This window comes from Aquarana catesbeiana, linkage group LG03 (assembly GCF_042186555.1).
Source record: "Aquarana catesbeiana isolate 2022-GZ linkage group LG03, ASM4218655v1, whole genome shotgun sequence".
Classification (NCBI taxonomy): Eukaryota; Metazoa; Chordata; class Amphibia; order Anura; family Ranidae; genus Aquarana; species Aquarana catesbeiana.
This window is the reverse complement of record NC_133326.1, coordinates 7,753,550-7,775,433: the sequence shown is the minus strand read 5'-3', so window position 1 is coordinate 7,775,433 and position 21,884 is coordinate 7,753,550. Positions and strand designations below refer to the sequence as shown.

The window sequence follows — 21,884 nt, the reverse complement described above, 5'->3', positions numbered from 1 at the left end:
GTGAAAGCTCAGTTAAAGTTTGCTGGACAACATTTAGACAAGCCTGTGAAATACGGGGAGAATATCGTCTGGTCAGATGTGACCACAATTTAACTATTTGGATGCCATAATACACACCATGTTTGGAGGTCACATGACACATCACCCCAAAAACACCCCCATACCAACAGTGAGGTTTGGAGGTGGGGACATCATGGTGTTGGGGGGGGGCTGTTTTTCAGCATACGGTACTGGCAAACTTCATATCATTGAAGGAAGGATGGATGGTGATAAAAATCTGCTGCCATCTACCAGGATGATGAAGATTAAATGAGAGCGGACATCTCAGGAGGACATCTCAGGAGGACATCCCAGCAAGACAATCATCCCAAACACAAAGCCAAGGAGAAAGAAATAAAGCTGCTAGAATGGCCCAGCCAATCACCTGATTTGCCAGCGGGATCGGGCATCTCCTCCGATCCTCCATCTCGGCGGCTGCGCGGCTCCTCCCCTCCTCCTAGGCTTCCAATAGGATCGCCTGTCCTTTTCAGCCAGTCGGGTGACACGTCTCAAACCCCGCTTCCTGATTGGCCGCGAGGAAGATTAGTGTTACAACAGCGAATACTTATTCGCTGTTGTGACACACCTGGGTGGGCTCCGTTCACATTCTCTGCACCCCGAGCCCACCCTATTTTGAAGCCTATTAGAGCCTCTGGAATCCATGCGCCCGGTGTCCTGAAAGGGGCCGGATGCATATATGGGGGGGCGGCGCCCGTGCAACCTTAATGGACGGACCACCCCTGCGACCCGAACGAACACTGAACATGACTGTTCCTGTCCAGCCGAATGACAGGTAGACATGGGGGTGGGGTTACCCAGTGGCATCACCGAGTTATCTGGTTATGTCACCCTTGCCCCTATGTTTACCGGCCATTCGGCTGGGTCCCTAGATTGGAGCAGTCCTGTTTGGTGGGGGACCTTTTTTTATATTCAAGTCAACGTTTTATTGTTTTTATGATAAAGCACTTGTCAAAAACTGGTGTTGTGTTTTTATTAACTTTGACTTTTTTTGATGAATGAGCAGGTGTACTATGTATCCCATACTCATTCACATGGGGGGGGGGGGGGGGGCCAGGATCTGGGGGACCCCTTGTTAAAGGGGGCTTCCAGATTCCGATAAGCCCCCCCCGCCTGCAGCCCCCACAACCACTGCCTTCATGCCCAGGCCAGTTTTTATTTTTGGCGCTATAAACAAAAAAAAGACCAAAATTGTAAAAAAAAACTATATTTTGTTACTTTCTGTTATAAAACATATCCAAAAAGACACTTATCAAATTTCTTTTTAAATTTAGGCCGATATGTATTTTTCTACATATTTTTGGTAAGAAAAAATCCCAATAGATGTATATTGATTGGTTTGCGCAAAACTTATAATGTTTACAACCTATGGGAAATATTCTGGAACTGGAAAACCTCAGAGGTTTTTATTTTTTGCCCTATAGACAAAAAAAAGTGCGGCAATATTTTTGGTGAAAAAAAAATCCCAATGAGCATATATTGATTGGTTTGCACAAACGTTACTGCGTCCACAAACTATGGGATATTTTATAAAATGTAAACACATTCTTTTTTTTTTACTAGTATTGGCGGCAATCAGAAACTTATAGGGGAACTGCGCTTTTGCGGCAGACTTTCAGACACTAACTGATACTAGACATGTGCAATTCGTTTAGCTCCGAATTCGTTTTTTAACGAATTTTAACCAATTTATTAATTCCGAATTTTGAATTTCCGAAATTTCCGAATTTTGAATTTCTGAATTTCGAATTTTTGGATTTCTGAATTTCGAATTTTCGGATTCCCGAATTTCAGAATTTCAGAATTTTGGGATTTTCACATTTTCGGATTTCCGAATCTCCGAATTTCAAATTTTCGTATGTCTGAATTTCCGAATTTTTGGATTTCCGAATTTCGAATTTTCTAATTTTGGAATTCCTAAATCAAAATTCCAAAATTCGAAAATCTGAAAATTAGGAAATTCAGAAATCCGAAAATTCAAAATTCGGAAATTCAAAAATTCAAAATTCGGAAATCCTAAAATTCGAAATTTGAATATCCGAAAATTCGAAATTTGAAAATTCGGAAATCCGAAAATTCGAAATGTGAAAATCCGAAAATTTGAAATTCGCAAATTCGGAAATCCGAAAATTTGGAAATTCTGAAATCCGAAAATTGGAAATTTGAAAATCCGAAAATTCGAAATTCGGAAATCCGAAAATTCAGAAATTCGGAAATCCGAACATTCCAAATTCAGAAACCTGAAAATTCAAAATTCGGAAATGCGGAAATCCGACAATTCGAAAATTTGAAAATCCGAATTTTCGGATTTCCGAATTTGCGAAATTCAAATTTTCGGATTTTCACATTTCGAATTTTAGAAATTCAGAATTTCCGAAAAAAGCAAAGAAACGAATGAAACGAAAAGGAAAACAAACACATTTTTTGTCAGTGCACATGTCTAACTGACACTTTTGACACTTTTTGGGGACCAGTGACACTAATACAGTGATCAGTGCTAAAAATATGCACTGTCACTGTACTAATGACACTGGCTGGGAAGGGGTTAACATCAGGGGCGATCAAAGGGTTAACTGTGTGCCTAACTAGTGATTTTGTGTACTGTGGGGGGGGGGAGGTGTTTTTACTCCCTACAGTCACACATGGAGGTGGAAACATGATGCTTTTTGGGGCCGCTTCACTACTAAAGGTACAGACCGACTTTGCCGCATTGAGGGTCCAATGGGCGGGTCCATGTATTGTAAAATCTTGGATGAGAACCTTCTTCCCTCATCCAGAACACTGAAGATGGGTCGCGGATGGGTCTTCCAGCATGACAATGACCCAAAAAATACCGCCAAGGCAACATAGGAGTAGCTCAAGAAGAAGCACATTAAATCGCCGCACGCCGATACAAGTCCTAATTTTGAAGCGGCGGTCCACTTCAAGATAAAAGCGGTCTCTGGGCGGATTCGCCGCAAGATCACTTTTATTGGCGGTGGGAGAGGGTCCCCTCCCACTGCGCTCCGGGGGGCCCTCCGCCGCTTAACGGAGCCATCCGTAGCGGCGGAGGCGATCGGATGTTGTCCCTTCCTGGGTATTAAGACGAGTGATGGGAAGATGGCCCCCAGCCGTCTCCATACCATTGCAGGGCGGAAGCGACGTCAAAACCTCACTTCCGCCCATACCTCCTAAAGGGCCATTTTTTTTTTTGTTTTTTAAATGACAAAATTTTTTTTTTCTTAGTTTTTTTTATTGCATTTTAGTGTAAATATGAGATGTGAGATCTTTTTGACCCCCCAGATCTCATATATAAGAGGACCTGTCATGCTTTTTTTCTATTACAAGAGATGTTTACATTCCTTGTAATAGGAATAAAAGTGACACCATTTTTTTTTTTAAAACAGTGTAAAAATAAAAAATAAAAAGTAAAATAACTACGATTTTTTTTTTTTTTAAACGCGCCCCGTCCCGCCGAGCTCGCCCGCAGAAGCGAACGTGAGTACACGTGAGTAGCGCCCCGCATATGAAAACGGTGTTCGCGCCGCACATGTGAGGTATCGCCGCGATCGTTAGAGCAAGAGCAATAATTCTAGCACTAGACCTCCTCTGTAACTCAAAACATGCAACCTGTAGAATTTTTTAAACGTTGCCTATGGAGGTTTTTAAGGGTAAAAGTTTGTCGCCATTCCACGAGCGGGTGCAATTTAGAAGTGTGACATGTTGGGTATCAATTTACTCGGTGTAACGTTATATCTTTCACAATATAAAAAAAAAGAAAATGGGCTAACTTTACTCTTGTCTTATTTTTTTAATTCAAAAAAGTGTATTATTTCCAAAAAAAAAGTGCGCTTGTATGACCGCTGCGCAAATGCGGTGTGGCAGAAAGTATTGCAACGACCGCCATTTTATTCTCTAGGGTTTTAGGGGGAAAAAATGTATAATGTTTGGGGGTTCTAAGTAAATTTTCTAGCCAAACAAAAAATGTTTTTAATTTGTAAACAACAAATCTCAAAAAGAGGCTCCGTCCGTAAGTGGTTAAGGTCATTGGGTGGTCTAGCCAGTCTCCAGACCTTAAAGCGGAGGTTCACACAAAAATGGAACCTCCGCTTTTCTGACCCCCCCCCCCCCTCCGGTGTTACATGTGGCAACTTTCAGGGGGGAGGGGGGTGCAGATACCTGTATAAGACAGGTATTTGCACCCGCTTCCGGGCATAGACTCCCATGGGAGTTTACACCTCTCCCCCCCCCCCCCCGCTGTCTGCTGGGAGACACACACAGGTCCCAGAGACAGCAGGGACCATCCGGATTGCGCAGAGTGACTTGCGCATGCGCATGCGCAGTAGGGAACCGGGAAGTGAAGCCGCAAGGCTTCACTTCCTGATTCCCTTACCGAAGATGGTGGCGGCAGCACCCGAGAGCCGATCGACAGATTGGCTTCGGGTGCCGACATCGCGGGCGCCCTGGACAGCTAAGTGTCCATATTTTAAAAGTCAGCAGCTACCGAATTTGTAGCTGCTGACTTTTATTAAAAAAAAAAAAATTTTCGACAGAACTCCGCTTTAATCCTACAGAAAATATATGGAGGGAGCTGAAACTTCGAGTTGCCAAGAGACAGCCAAGAAACCTTAACCACTTCCCGACCGGCGCACGCCGATGTACGTCGGCAGAAATGGGCGTACCTGTAAGTCCCATTGAATTCCCTGCCGTGCCATTGCGTGCGTGCCGCCAGCCGGGAGCTCCGTGAGTCAGGTTGACTCGATCGCCGCTGGGATACCCGCAATCGTCTCACGGGGAGGAAGAACGGGGAGATGCTGATGTAAACAAGCATCTCCCCGTTCTGCCTTAGTAACACTGTCACTGATCTCTGCTCCCTGTGATCGGGAGCAGAGATCAGTGACGTGTCACAGCTAGCCACGCCCCCCCACAGTTAGAAATCACTCCCTAGTACTGATTTAACCCCTCCCCACCCCCTAGTGTTTAACCTCTTCCCTGCCAGTGTCATTTACACAGTAATCAGTGTATTTTTATAGCACTGATCGCTGTATAAATGACAATGGTCTCAAAAATGTGTCAAAAATTGTCCGATGTGTCCGCCATAATGTCGCAGTCACAATAAAAATCACAGATCACCGCCATTACTAGTAAAAAAAAAAAAAATATTAATAGAAATGACATAAATCTATCCCCTATTTTGTAAACGCTATAACTTTTGCGCAAACCAATCAATATACGCTTATTGCGATTTTTTTTTTATACCAAAAATATGTAGAAGAATACGTATCGACCTAAACTGAGGAAAAAAAAAAATTTTATTTTTGGGGGATATTTATTATAGCAAAAAGTCAAAAAATAATGCGTTTTTCTTTCAAAATTGTCGCTATTTTTTTGTTTATAGCGCCAAAAATAAAAGCCGCAGAGGTGATCAAATACCACCAAAAGAAAGCTCTATTTGTGGGGGGAAAAAAAGGACGGTGCAGCCGCGCAATTGTCAGTTAAAGCGACGCCGCGCCGAATCGCAAAAAAGTGCTCTGGTCAGGAAGGGGGGTAAATTCTTCCGGGGCTGAAGTGGTTAAGGATTTAGAGAAGATCTGTAAAGAAGATCCCTCCAGAGATGTGTGAAAACCTGATCACCATCTACAAGAATCGTCTGACCTCTGTGATCGCCAACAAGGGTTTCTCCACCAACTACTAAGTCGTGTTTTGGATCAAATACTTATTTTACTCACTGAACTGCAACTCCATTTATAACATTTGTATCATGTGTGTTTTTTCTGGATTTTTGGTTGATATTCTGTCTCTATCATAGAAAATACTCCTATGATAAAAATGATAGACCCTTCATTTCTTTGTAAGTGGGCAAACACAATCGGCAGGGGATGAAATAAATATTCCCCCCCCCCGTACGTGATCCTGCAAGCAGCGGGCGCCCGGTAGCGGTAGAACTTCTGTAGGGTGGTCCTCAAGCGGTAAAGTATTATATGTTTCCATAAAGTCAAATACTTCTAAAGATTTCACTTCAGTTATTTGCATCCCATCTGCATTCATTGAGCCGTGAAATGTTTTCACTTAGATTCGCACTTCACATTATTCTGCAGATCCCGGCGAACGCCCCGTCACTTCCCTTCCATGCGGAGTATTCCTCGTATTTCTGCAGCATGTACCGTCGCCTCTTTACAGATTGACATAATACACATTTAATTGGATGACTTGACTTCCCCCCCCCCCGTCAGCCCCTTTCATCACCTCTAAACGATCCCCCCGAGGATACTTTGTATCCGGAGTTCAAAGAATCTTCTTTTTTTTTTCTTCTTCCTTTATCAATGTAAATAATATACTGCGATCCCTTCCGTATCATCCGAGGAGCGCTTTAATAGAAAAACCGCCCCCTGTGAGCGTTCGCGCTGAATACGCCGCCGAGCTTTCAAAAGAGCGTCTCTAACATGTTATAAATATATTAATGCCCCGGGGTCTGCTTCCCGACTCGCTGATTGTGTGCTTCGTCCATTGATGGAGGAGGGGGGGTAATCATGGAGGAAGAGGTGGGGGGGGGGTTAATCATGGAGGAGTAGGTGGGGGTTGGGGGGGTCATTATCCCGCGCTGCCAAAATCTTCCGTATAAATTGCCGGAGAAGAATAGTTTCAGGAGAAATGGAAAATGAAACTCATTTCACTCAGCGCATTGATTGCACAAATATTGCTTGATTGAAATGAGACCTGATCGCTGGGGGGGGGGGGGGGGGCGACGTATTTATGGGGAAAAGAAAAGAACGGGAAATTGGGTAAATTGATTTTTTTTTTTCTGGTCCATTTCATTTCGGCACATCCTGAATGTCTCTGGAGATATAGGCGATGTGTGTTCTCTGCGGGGTATGAGAAAGACGACAAGGAAAGATTTCATTAGAATCGAGAACATTCACATGAATGGAATCTCCTACCGAAAGCCACACACAGGTAAGTGGGATATGTAAGTAGCCGTAAAGACCTGATATTGGAGGAGCAGTCGTTCGTTCTGCGATTTATCCCTTTCATGACTAAGCCCATTTTTGAAATTTCGCGTTTACAAGTTAAAATCCGTATTTTTTGCTAGAAAATTACTTAGAACCTCCAAACATTATATATATATATATTTTTAGCAGAGAATCTTGTTGGAATATTTTACATCACACGGTATTTGTGCAGCGCTGTTTTAAACGCCAATTTTTGGGAAAAGGGACACTTTCATGAATTTAAAAAATCCAAACAGTAAAGTTACCCCAATTTTTTTGCATAGTGTGAAAGATGATGTTACGCCGAGTAAATAGATACCAAACATGTCACGCTTTATAATTGCACGCACTCGTGGAATGGCGACAAACTACGGTACCTAAGAATTTCCATAGGCGGCGCTTTAAATTTTTTTTTACGGTTACCAGGTTAGCGTTACAGAGGAGGTCTGGTGCTACAATTATTGCTCTCGCTCTGACGATCGCGGCGATACCTCACATGTGTGATTTGAACACCGTTTACATATGCGGGCGCGACTTCCGTATGCTTTTTCTTTGCTGCGCGAGCTCGCAGGGACGGGGGCGCTTTAAAAAAAAAAATTTATTATTATTATTTATTTTATTTAATTATATATTTATAAATTGTGTTTAAAAAAAAAAATGTGATGACTTTTATTGCTGTCACAAGGAATGTAAACATCCCTTGTGACAGTAATAGGAGGTGACAGGTCCTCTTCATGGAGAGATCTGGGGTCTATAATGAATGTAAACATCCCTTGTGACAGTAATAGGAGGTGACAGGTCCTCTTTATGGAGAGATCTGGGGTCTATAATGAATGTAAACATCCCATGTGACACTAATAGGTGGTGACAGGTCCTCTTTATGGAGAGATCTGGGGTCTATAATGAATGTAAACATCCCATGTGACAGTAATAGGTGGTGACAGGTCCTCTTTATGGAGAGATCTGGGGTCTATAATGAATGTAAACATCCCTTGTGACAGTAATAGGAGGTGACAGGTCCTCTTTATGGAGAGATCTGGGGTCTATAATGAATGTAAACATCCCTTGTGACAGTAATAGGAGGTGACAGGTCCTCTTTATGGAGAGATCTGGGGTCTATAATGAATGTAAACATCCCATGTGACACTAATAGGTGGTGACAGGTCCTCTTTATGGAGAGATCTGGGGTCTATAATGAATGTAAACATCCCATGTGACAGTAATAGGAGGTGACAGGTCCTCTTTATGGAGAGATCTGGGGTCTATAATGAATGTAAACATCCCATGTGACACTAATAGGTGGTGACAGGTCCTCTTTATGGAGAGATCTGGGGTCTATAATGAATGTAAACATCCCATGTGACAGTAATAGGTGGTGACAGGTCCTCTTTATGGAGAGATCTGGGGTCTATAATGAATGTAAACATCCCTTGTGACAGTAATAGGAGGTGATAGGTCCTCTTTATGGAGAGATCTGGGGTCTATAATGAATGTAAACATCCCTTGTGACAGTAATAGGAGGTGACAGGTCCTCTTTATGGAGAGATCTGGGGTCTATAATGAATGTAAACATCCCATGTGACACTAATAGGTGGTGACAGGTCCTCTTTATGGAGAGATCTGGGGTCTATAATGAATGTAAACATCCCATGTGACAGTAATAGGAGGTGACAGGTCCTCTTTATGGAGAGATCTGGGGTCTATAATGAATGTAAACATCCCATGTGACACTAATAGGTGGTGACAGGTCCTCTTTATGGAGAGATCTGGGGTCTATAATGAATGTAAACATCCCATGTGACACTAATAGGTGGTGACAGGTCCTCTTTATGGAGGGATCTGGGGTCTATAATGAATGTAAACATCCCATGTGACAGTAATAGGTGGTGACAGGTCCTCTTTATGGAGAGATCTGGGGTCTATAATGAATGTAAACATCCCATGTGACAGTAATAGGAGGTGACAGGTCCTCTTTATGGAGAGATCTGGGGTCTATAATGAATGTAAACATCCTATGTGACACTAATAGGTGGTGACAGGTCCTCTTTATGGAGGGATCGGGGATCTAAAAGACCCCCCATCCCTCCTTTGCACTTCAAAGTATTCAGATCGCCGAAAACGGCGATTCTGAATACTGTGTATTTTTTTTTTAATCGGCGCCATTGGCAGCCGAGTAAACGGGAAGTGACGTCATGACGTCGCTTCCGCGTTTACAATTAGAAGGCTGGAACGAAGCCGCGCACAGCTTCGTTCCAGCCTGCCCCCAGCCACCGGAAGCAGCCGATTGGCCACCGGGTCTCCCGATCGAATGGGAGGCCCGGTAAGAGCGGCGGGAGGGGGGGGGATGTCCCCTCCCGCTGCTCCAGTATAACAGCCGAGCGGCTTTTAGCCGCACCGGTTGTTATACTTGGATAGCCGATCGTCGGCTCTAAACAAAGGTACTGGGATGATGCCTGCAGCTGCGGAGCTCATTCAGGTATAACCCCGGAAAGCCGAGTACGCACATCTGCGTACGCTCGGTGGGAAGGGGTTAATTTAACCACATCAATACCGGGCACTTTTGTCCCCTTCCTTCCCCGGCCAATTTTCAGCTTTCAGCGTTCCCACATTTTCAATGACAATTGCGCGGTCGTGCTGTGCTGTAACCAAATGAATTCTTTATCATTTTGTTTGCACAAACAGAGCTTTCCATTGGTGGTATTTATTCACGACTCCGTTTTTTTATTTTTTGCGATCTAAGCGAAAAAAGAGCAAAAATTTGGAAAAAAAAAAAAAAGCAATATTTTTTTTATTCTATTCTAAAAGAAATCCAATAAAATCGAATTTTGTCATAAATTTAAGCCAAAATGTATTCTGCTACATGTCTTTGGTAAAAAAAAATCCCGTTTAAATGTATAATAATTGTTTTTTGTGATCACGGACGGATGTGCACAGGTGATCATGTACAGATGTGCGCAGGTGATCACGGTCATATGTGCGCAGATAATCATTGGGACATGTGATTTTACTGGGGCATATGTGGGGGACAGGTGTTTTTGGGGACGCGTTTTGGGGTCATGTGTTTTACACTGTGTGTTACTATGCTGGTGATCAGTGTGTAAAAAGCTGTAAAAAAAAAACAGCTCATACTCACTGATCACCAGCCGGCTGCAGCGATCAGCTCTCCTTTCCTCACCGACAACTAATGTGTGAGGAGAGCCAGTCGCCTAACAACCGGCTCTCTGTTTACATCACATGACGGCCGTGATTGGACACAGCCATCATGTGATCAGGTGGGCCAATCACAGAGCCCTCCCGCCGTTCTGAGATGCGCCGCGTCCGGGTGACACGAGCGCATCAGGATCTCTCGCGCGCGATCCCCCTCCTTCTGAGGGACGTTCCTGGACGTCCACTCAGAAGGAGAGAGCGCCCACCCGGCCGTACATATGCGGTGGCCAGGCGGGAAGTGGTTAAAGTGATTGTAAGGGGTTTTTTTGTTTTGTTTTTAATGCATAGGATGCATTAAGGTGAAAAAACACGAAGGTTTACAACCCCTTTAATGGAGTCTTGTTTCTGTTCCTGAACCTTCTATTTATTCTATATACAGTACCTATTTCATTTATTTTCCCTATAACCAGTTAGGTTACAGAGCAACTTTATTTCTTTGTAACATACATGTAAAAATCCTAAGTTTTGGCAATAAAATTACATAAACCCAAAGAACATTATATATTTTCTGAAAGCAGAAGCCCTGTAGAATAAAAAAGGTGATAGTTAAAAATTTTTGTTGTACATGATATTTGCGCAACCTTTTATTAAACGCAAATTTTCCGGAAAAAATATATTAATATGTATTTTAGTGCAAAACCACACCATGTACAGTATCTCACAAAAGTAAGTACACCCCTCACATTTTTGTAAATCTTTTCTTCTATCTTTTCATGTGACAACACTGAAGAAATGACACTTTGCTACAATGTAAAGTAGTGAGTGTACAGCTTGTATAACAGTGTAAATTTGCTGTCCCCTCAAAATAACTCAACACACAGCCATTAATGTCTAAACCGCTGGCAACAAAAGTCAGTACACCCCTAAGTGAAAATCTCCAAATTGGGCCCAATTAGCCATTTTCCCTCCCCGGTGTCATGTGACTCGTTAGTGTTACAAGGTCTCAGGTGTGAATGGGGAGCAGGTGTGTTAAATTTGATGTTATTGCTCTCACTCTCTCATACTGGACACTGGAAGTTCAACATGGTACCTCATGGCAAAGAACTCTCTGGGGATCTGAAAAAAAAGAATTGTTGCTCTACATAAAGATGGCCTAGGCTATAAGAAGATTGCCAAGATCCTGAAACTGATCTGCAGCACGGTGGCCAAGACCATACAGCGGTATAACAGGACAGGTTCCACTCAGAACAGGCCTCGCCATGGTCCACCAAAGAAGTTGAGGTCACGTGCTCAGCGTCATATCCAGAGGTTGTCTTTGGGAAATAGACATATGAGTGCTGCCAGCATTGCTGAAGGGGTTGTAGGGGTGGGGGGTCAGCCTGTCAGTGCTCAGACCATACGCCGCACACTGCATCAAATGGGTCTGCATGGCTGTCGTCCCAGAAGAAAGACTCTTCTAAAGATGATGCAAAAGAAAGTCCACAAACAGTTTGCTGAAGACAAGCAGACTAAGGACATGGATTACTGGAACCATGTCCTGTGGTCTGATGAGACCAAGATAAACTTATTGGGTTCAGATGGTGACAAGCGTGTGTGGCGGCAACCAGGTGAGGAGGACAAAGACAAGTGTGTCTTGCCTACAGTCAAGCATGGTGGTGGGAGTGTCATGGTCTGGGGCTGCATGAGTGCTGCCGGCACTGGGGAGCTACAGTTCATTGAGGGAACCATGAATGCCAACATGTAATGTGACATACTGAAGCAGAGCATGATCCCCTCCCTTCAGAGACTGGGCCGCAGGGCAGTATTCCAACATGATAACGACCCCAAACACACCTTGCTAAAGAAGCTGAGGGTAAAGGTGATGGACTGACCAAGCATGTCTCCAGACCTAAACCCTATTGAGCATCACTTGGGACAGAAATATTTATCAACAATATTCCTCAAGAGATCTATGAGGATAAATTAATTCCACCTTTTCAGACTACTGGAACATTGTATGAGTTTGTCTCATAGACTGTTGTAGACTTTTGCTGGACAGTCTGAGGAGGGGTGGGATCACTGTTTGTTATGCGCGTCTTTGTCTCATTGTGTGCCTCCTAGGTGTGCATTCCCATTGTTAATTGAATCACCTATTGTTTCTGTCTGTCTGATCATCTCTTGGAGATGTGATTAATATTGTGACAACGTGAACCTTGTTATGGAACCATTGTGGGGTGTTATGTGTTTATGCTTATGATAATGTGTAATGTAAGTTGTATGTCCAGGGTTATGGGCTGGGTGCCGAACGGCCTGGGCACCTAGGCTTGTTCCAGTGACTAGTTAATTAGGTCATGTTAACTTGATCACTGTCAGCTATTAGTTGCTAGAGGTGGATTAGCATTATGTGTATGTTGGCTGTTCATGAGTTGTTAATTATATTCCTGTATACCAGTGGTTCTCAACTCCAGTCCTCAGGACCCACCAACAGGCCAGATTTTAAGTATTACCTTGGGGAGTTGCAGACTAGAATACTGCAATCCCTGAGCAGCAAATTATATCACCTGTGATGTATTTCAGCTATCTTGCAAACCTGACCTGTTGGTGGGTCCTGAGGACTGGAGTTGAGAACCACTGCTGTATACAGTTTGTATTGTTGGGGTAATGTGATTATGCCCTACCTGGTCCTGGGTGGTATATAAATTCTGTGGGAGTTTTCAGTAAAGTGAGTTCCAGTTTGCATCTAAGCTAGTGTCGCCTAGACTTGGATGCATATAAATTAAAGATGTGCCTCAACTATGGTAATCTTCTATGGGGGGGGGGGGGTACCATCATCCAAAAACTTTCAATAATTGTAAAGAGAAGCCTAGGGCTGTCCCAAACATGCCCCTGGCAACAAGGGAAAATGGACTATCTCGGTACCCAAGGATTTGACAATGGTTCAAATAAAAAGTAACAATTTATTAATAAAGAAACATTTTAAAAGACATCATACATGATCAAAAAAATATATAGATAAAATCAATGGTTACAGCCGTGCATTGTTGTTTGTGAATTCAAAGAATAGTGGATAGTCCCCAATAGGTGGTGGGGATACCGGATGGGTTGATCTTGACATAATCCCCAACATGTTTTGCGACCGCTTCCTCAGGAGGAGTCAATCATTGTCATATTGCTTACCCGGAGTAGCCAGCAATTGGTAATAGCAGCATGGCAGGGGCACCTGAAGGTAGTCACCCCCTCCACAGCAGACACGGGGGACGCCAACAGGCGCTTAAATCTAATATGCTTGAAAACCCAATGTAGCAACCCAGGGGTTAAAGATGAGAGGCTGGGTTCATAGTCACCTCTCTAATTCTGGTAGATATCCAGGGTATTGCTTGTAGTGAAGAATATTGTGCTGTAAGTATTCCCAAAGTAGGGATATACCATCAGAATCAGGGTCCCACAAATTGCCTCAACAGCTGCATACCCCCCCGGGAAGCGGCCGGTATTCCTGGATGCAACATTCAGTTATAATACCCGATTCCTGGGTCCAGATTGGAGGAAGCTGTATCTCGATGGAAGCACCCAAGCTGGGTGCTGGAAGGGTTCCATCAAAATCAGCAATTCTTATGATTTCATTCAGCTGCCAGCGGGGGGGGGAATCCGCTGACAGCTGATGAGTCATCAGTTGTTAAGGACGGGAGTGGCCGGCTTCCCGGCCTGCTCCTTAACAACCAGTTATTCTTCATGCAGAATTCAGAGCCGTTGATCATTTTTCCATGGATCCGAATTCAAATTGTTCCCGAAAATTTGGAATTCGTTAGAAAACGAATAAAGGTAACTAAACTAAATACCCAATCGACATTCGCTACTGTCATTTGGAGGTTTGGATGCAACCAAATAACCCAAAATGTGTCAGAATTTAAATTCGGACCGAAACAAATTGCATATGTCTAGTAAGAACCTGTCTAATCTACAGCGGCTCCTTCGGGGGGGGGGGGGGGGGTATCTGCTGATGTTTCTATAGGTATTCAAGTTTTGTAACCTTCTACTTAGCAGTGTGACGTATTCCTACTGTCCTTCAGCCTCTTTATATTCCTCTTTATGAAAATATCAGACATTCCGAGTGCATAGAGTCGTGCCGGGTGCGCCCCTCTTCTTCACCACATATTACCCTTGCCTGGTGAGCGGTCACGTTCGATATTTCCCGATAATATACAGAAAAGAATTACACTTCAAGCCAATACATACAAAGTGGGATTTTTTTAGCACATGTTGTTTTTAGTAATTATAATTTTATTTCCACCCTTTTCTCTCTGACGGATTCAATTGAATTTCAAATTGGAAAAAAGGGAATGGACCGGCTCCACTGAAATAGATTTTTTTTTTTTTTTTACCACGGAGCAGTGAGTTCATCCCTAGGTGAAGTAATATCTTATTATCTATTTGTGGACACACTTGTTCTCTTCACATGTCATCGCCGAGAGCGAGCTATACATGGAACTGTTAGTTCTTGCTGTGACATCAAAATTATTCTAAAGTGTTAAAGTGCAACGGGGGCGATAATAATATAGAACATTTGACAGGTGTGCGTATACAGTGCCTTGAAAAAGTATTCATACCCCTTGACATTTTCCACATGTTGTCATGTTACAACCAAAAAACGTAAATGTATTTTATTGGGATTTTATGTGATGAACCAACACAAAGTGGCACATAATTGTGAAGTTGAAGGAAAATGATAAATGGTTTTCCAAATTTTTTTACAAATAAATAAGTGAAAAGTGTTGGGGGGGGGGGCATTTGTATTCAGCCCCCTTTACTCTGATACCCCTAACTAAAATCAAGTGGAATCGATTGCCTTCAGAAATCACCTAATTAGTAAATAGAGTCCAACCTGTGTGTAATTTAATCTCAGTATAAATACAGCTGTTCTGTGAAGCCCTTGAAGGTTTGTTAGAGAACAAACAGCATCATGAACGCCAAGGAACACACCAGACAGGTCAGGGATAAAGTTGTGGAGAAGTATAAAGCAGGGTTAGGTTATAAAAAAAAATCTCCCAAGCTTTGGACATCTCACGGAGCTCTGTTCAATCCATCATCGGAAAATGGAAAGAGTATGGCACAACTGCAAACCTACCAAGACATGGCCGTCCACCTAAACTGACCGGCCGGGCAAGGAGAGCATTCATCAGAGAAGAGCCAAGAGGTCCATGGTAACTCTGGAGGAGCTGCAGAGATCCACAGCTCAGGTGGGAGAATCTGTCCACAGGACAACTATTAGTCGTGTTCTCCACAAATCTGCCCTTTATGGAAGAGTGGCAAGAAGAAAGTCATAAGAAGTCCCATTTGCAGTTTGCATGAAGCCATGTGAGGGACACAGAAAACATGTGGAAGAAGGTGTTCTGGTCAGATGAGACCAAAAATGTCCCTCTCTAGATGTGCAAACCTGGTAGAGACATACTGTCAGAAACCATGAATCAGACCGAGACAGAAGTACAGTTAATCACACTTGTTTAATAATAATAAAAAGGTAAACAGAGTAAGCGTAGTAAATACATAGCCAGAGTTCAGTAACCAGATCGGGTAGTCAGCCAATGCCAATGTCAGAGAGCCAGAGATCAACGTAGTAGTACAGCAAGCAGGATCAGGAGCCAGAAGGGACGTCAGCCGTGCAAGTCTTCAATAGGAACGCAGGAGAAAGTCTCTGAGATGTGACCAAAGGCGAAGGCAGAGATGAAGTGAGCTGGACGAGCAGATCATCAACAGCTGAGTCACTGTGGAGGGATCGGAGCTGGCAATTAGCCGACAGCTGAGCGGCCAGCTCAGAGAAGGAAGGGCTGAGCCCAACTCTGACACATACCCAAAAACACTTACAGCTGTAATTGCATCGAAAGGGGGTTCTACAAAGTATTGACTCAGGGGGGCTGAATACAAATGCACGCCACACTTTTCACATATTTATTTGTAAGAAATTTCAAAAACCATTTATCATTTTCCTTCCACCTCACAATTATGTGCCACTTTGTGTTGGTCTATCATATAAAATCCCAATAAAATACATTTACATTTTTGGTTGTAACATGACAAAATGTGGAACATTTCAAGGGGGTATGAATACTTTTTTGAGGTACCGTATTTTACTTAATTATCTATCTATAAGTTCCTATAATGTATACAATATAATACAGAAACAAATTTGCATACACAATGGTGTCAAAGATAAAATATTAGATGCCCTATGCTTTATGCCAATTAGGCTTTTCCAAGGAAGCCTAATTGCCGTAACGCGAAGGGGGGAGCTCCAGGAGGTTCTATGAGGCACATTCATCCAGCAAAGAGTTTGCAGCCCGACTAAGCAAACTCTTGAGCTGTCAGCCAGACTCTACGAGAGTTGGTCAGCCACAGGTTTCCCACCTGCTCTGCGATGAGTGATGTGAGGCCTTTGTTTATTTACATTCTGTGAGTGGATTACTTTGTGTCATTAAGGGTAGATTTAGGCATGCATCTAAATCTCCCTTGCCTCTGAAGACCGATCCGTGTTCAGGTCGTGCTCCAGAGACTACTGGCAGGTGAAGAGAAAGGGATGCGATAGTTCCTCATTCCCTGTTTTAACCCAATTTTTGCCAACAAACACACCGCAATGTAGTTGCGGGGCATTTGCAGTGCTTCCCCATTGACTTGAATGTGTAGCATTCAGTGGGCTTGATTGATTTTTTTTTTTACTGATGTAGCACCCTCTTAGATAGGTGCTAAGTTTATATAGATAGAATTAGTTTGTAGTTTGATTGAAATTTAGTTGCCATCCTGTAGTCAGTATGGCTGTAATAGTTTGTTAAGTAAAAGCATAGTTTGCTCAGTGTACTCAGTGCAGCGTCATTCTTTTAGTCAGGTCTGCTCAGTGTGCTCAGTTGCTGCTAGTCTGATGGCTTTCTCTATCCAGGGAACTTGAGAAGTATCCGGATGATAGGTGTGGAGATATGCAGATGGCAGCATGAATATTGATAGAGCCCTGGCCTATCCCTGAGAGGCAGGCTCTGATAGCATGCTGGGAGGCTGTATATTTTCTCTGAGCATACTGAGCTCAGGGTCTTTTCCCATAGGAGGTTAGTCCACCCCGGAGGGCATGCTACTTTCCCAGGCAAAGTTGCTGTTATGTCTGTAATAAGGCCTCAGGTGGGGGGCCTGGAGGCTAAGACCATGGAACTGAAGAAAGCTGACTGAGGGGGGCTATCCACTGAAGATCTGGCCTGGTACCACCGGAGTAATGTGTTGCTTGGAAGTTTGAAGGAGTCAATCAGCTGTTCCTTGGACCTTGTGTGAGTACAGACGCTTGAGAGATTTTGAGGACCTTTATGCTTTTGCTACCTGTTGGGTGTTAGAGAAAGCCAGCTGTGGGTCTGTTTAAAGGGGACACTGTATGGTGTCCTACTACTACCTTACAGCTGAAGTCTACTGTTAATTACAAGCACAGACTTTAATATAGCTTGTCCTGAAGAATACATAAGTCCTCAGGTGTACATAGTTCTTGTTTTTGTAGAATCCCACCTAATTCCCTGAACCCTATCCAGGTTCTCCAAAAATAAAAACCACAAAACTACATCCTCTAGACTGGTCATTGAAGAAACTTGTAAATGAGCCTTTGTGCCTGGCTGTGGAGCAAAGCTTGTGGGGAAAACCTGGACAGTATTCCTGTGGCTCCTAAGGTAGTAGTGTTACACTTAAGTGATATAAGGCTTCTTGGTCTACCTTGCCTTTTGTCTGATGCAATAGCCGAGAGGTTTGGGTTACCCAATTCAATACCAGAAAGAGGCTGGCCCCTGCCAAGTATGATTGGCTACATAGAGTGGCCCCAAATGCTGAAGTCCACCATCTTTATGACTTTTTTTTTTGTTTGCACAGGCTGGGATTGCATTGGCAACTATCATCTTGGATAAAGTATTCATAATGGATTAAGTATTACACTTCCGCTCAGCGCTATCTAACACAACTCTTCTCTACCCCTCCTACAGGTATGTGTCAGCTCAACCACATCTTCCATCCTTAATTGAAACTGGGATCTGCTTGCTAAATTCTATGTATGTGCTTTTGGTGATCTATGCTGCCTTCAAATTCTTTACCTCTGTCCATATCACTGTGATGTTTATTTCACTTTCTTATTGTCCATACCTAAATGAGCTGTTCCTATCTTTACGGCTCTCACCTCTCTGCTCTCTTGCTGTGTCTTGTAGTGATCCTTGGTGTGAGAAGTATATTCTGTTAGCCATGTGTCCCTCCTATGCAATCCTGACTAATTAATAGGCAATACCTCCACCCAAACTCAGTATAAATTCAGGCCTTATATAGGGGATGCACAGGCTGGGATTGCATTGGCAACTATCATCTTAGATAAAGTATTCATATTGGATTAAGTATTACACTTCCGCTCAGCACTTCAGCGAATGCACAAAGCGAAAATCCACAACAGACTTCTGGAGAACACTAAACAAACTACAGGTGACCTGATTCTCCATCAAACTCTCATTCGGGCTTCCTCTCAATTTCACCACTCTGTATCATGCACTCCCTACTTTTCCTTCTCACAGTTGCATCCTCTCTCCTTAAATTGTCACTCCTTCACCCATCTTCTCCACCTCACAGCTTATATATATCACCCTCACTCCTGTCTTCACGTTATTACTGCATGTATCAGTTCCTGCTAATTCTGAGCCCATACACCAATAAAACCTGCAGGACACTGGGACGTGTCCCCCCACATAAGTCTCACTCCCATATCACCTCTCTCACCCTTCTGCTTCTCCTAACTTCTGGAGATATTTCCCCAAATCCTGGATCGCCATCATTTACCTTCAGCCAACTTACCCAGCACCCCCCATCCTCTGATAGCAGCCGCAATCTACACAATCTCATTTCTAGTCCTCTTCAGCCTAGAACCAGCCTCCCCTTCTTCTGTGCCCTTTGGAATGCCCGCTCTGTTTGTAACAAACCCACCACTGTCCATGACCTATTTATCACAAACTCTCTGAACCTACTTGCAATTACTGAGACCTGGATTCAAGAATCTGACCTTCTTTCTCCTGCTTCTCTCTCCTATGTTGGCCTCCTGTGGACTCACTCTTCCAGGCCTAGTGGACGGAAAGGAGGTGGCATTGAAATCCTCCTATCCCCTCAAAGCACTTTTCATCCACCCTCAAAGTTCTTCATCCACCCCCCTCTCTGTCCCTCTCCTCATTTGAAGCTAACTGTATTTGTCTATTTTCTCCAGTTTCATTGAGAATTGCTGTGATCTATCGCCCCCCTGGACCGGTATCAAACTTCCTTGACGACTTCTCTGCCTGGCTACCTTACTTTCACTCTACTGAAATTCCAACAATCATTCTTGATGACTTCAACATCCTTGTTACTCTTAACACTCCTGCTACTTCTACGCTGCTGAGCCTAACCTCCTCTTTTGACCTAAAACAATGGACAAGCGCTTCTACTCACTCTGTTGGCAACTGTCTTGACCTCATATTCTCCAACCTATGCACTCCGCGCAACCTCTCCAACATTCCTTTTCCTCTCTCTGATCACCACCTTATTAGTTTCACTCTTTCCTTGTCTGCCTCCTCCTTGCCTTCCAACTACCAAACTATTACTCGTAGAAACCTTCGCCATCTTAACACTTCTCTTATTTTTCTGCTACAGATTGTCTGTACGACAAAATCTCATCCTTGTCCTGCCCCAACTTGGCCACTTCTGTCTACAACAGTTCACTGTCATCCGCCCTGGATACCTTTGCCCCCCTCACTACGCACAGAATCAGGCCCCGACCTCTACAACCCTGGCAGACAGACAATACCAGAAGCTTCAAAAAACATAGCCGTGCTCTTGAGCATCCGTGGCGTAAAACTAAGTCACAGCAAGATTTCAGCCAATGTATATCTGCTCTCCAAAAATACCATTCCGGCCCGCACACTGCCAAACAGACCTACTTTATTACTCTCATTAACACCCTCTCATGCAGTCCCTGTCAACTCTTTTCTACCTTTACCACTCTACTCCCACAAACTAGCTTACTCACTGCCCAGGAGATTGCTAATCAATTAAAAAATAAGATTGAGACAATTCATCTCGAGATCCCCGCTCTACAGATATCTCCCTCACTTTACACTCCTTGTCCTCCTGCAATACTTCCCTCTTTTAACCCAGCTACTATAGAGGAAGTCACTAAACTTTTTTCTAATGCCCACCTAACCTCCTGCCCCTTGACCCTGTTCCTTCTCAAATACTACGGTCACCATCTGACTCAATCCTAAACTCTTATCTTCAACCTCTCACTCTCTACTGGCATCTTCCCCAACCCTCTAAAACATGCGCTAGTCACTCCCATACCAAAAAAGGCCTCAGACCCCCACCAATCTTAACAACCTAAGACCCATCTCTTTACTTCTTTTGCCTCCAAACTCCTTGAACGTTTAGTCTACAACCAACTAAGCAACCACCTCATTGAGAAGAACCTTCTTGATCCCCTCCAGTCTGGATTTCGCCCACAGCACTCCACAGAAACTGCTCTCCTAAAACTCAAAAGCGACTTACTAACAGCCAAAACCAACGGTCATTATTCCATACTCTTACTCTTGGAACTTTCCTCTGCCTTTGATACAGGTGACCACCCCATCCTCCTCAAACAACTAAATTTGCTTGGTCTCCATGGCTGCACTCTCCGTGGTTCGAATCTTACCTATCTCATCGCACCTTCAGTGTCACTTACAACTCCACTTCCTCTTCTCCAACTTCTCTTACCATTGGGGTCCCCCAAGGTTCTGTCCTTGGACCTCTACTATTCTCGATCTACATGTCCTCCCTGGGTCAGCTGATAGCCTCCCATGGCTTCCACTACCATTTATATGCTGATGACACCCAACTCTATCTCTCTGCCCCTCAGCTCACCCCATCAATCTCCTCAGGCATCACTGATTTACTAACAGACATATCAGCCTGGATGTCAAACCACTTCCTCAAACTGAATCTATCTAAAATCAAGCTCATAATATTTCCTCCCCCACGTGCCCCTACCCCCGACTTCTCTGTCAAGATCAATTGCACATCTATCAGTCCGTCTCCACATGCCAGGGTTCTAGGGGTAACTTTAGACTCTGAAATGTCCTTTCAGGCCCACATACCACCCTTGTCCAAATCATGCCGCCTTAGCCTCCGCAACATCTCCAGAATACGCCACTTTTAACTAATGACACCACCAAGCTTCTAATTCCCTCCTGGTTATCTCTCGCCTCGACTACTGCAACTCCCTCCTCATTGGCTTAACTTTACATAGACTATCCCCCCCTTCAGTCCATAATGAATGCCGCTGCAAGACTCATCCACCTTACCAACCATTCAGTGTCCTCCACCCCTCTCTGCCAATCCCTCCACTGGCTTCCACTCACCAACAAATAAAATTCAAAGTACTAACAATAATTCACAAAGCCGTCCACAATTCTGCCCCCAACTACATCACTAAACTAGTCCCAAAATAAAAACCAAGCCGCCCTCTTCGGTCATCCCAAGACCTCCTGCTTTCTAGCTCCCTTGTCACCTCCTCCCATGTTCGCCTCCAGGATTTCTCCAGAGCTTCTCCCATCCTTTGGAACTCCCTACCCTAATCTGTCCGACTGTCTCCTAATCTATCCATGTTTAGGAGATCCCTGAAAACCCTTCTCTTCAAAGAAGCTTATCCTGCTTCTAACTAACACTGTTTTACTTCGTCTA

At 43.7% G+C, this 21,884-nt stretch overlaps 1 protein-coding gene across 1 annotated transcript in view; it reads left to right on the top strand.

Annotated features, from left to right (window-relative positions):
- Positions 1-6,782: 6,782 nt before the first annotated feature.
- Positions 6,783-21,884, top strand: part of LOC141131190 (prolactin-releasing peptide receptor-like) — a 363,387-nt gene continuing 348,285 nt past the window's right edge. The window contains exon 1 of the mRNA XM_073618240.1: positions 6,783-6,990. The gene's annotated coding sequence lies outside the window, so the exon portion shown is untranslated. The remainder of the gene's footprint in view (positions 6,991-21,884) is intronic.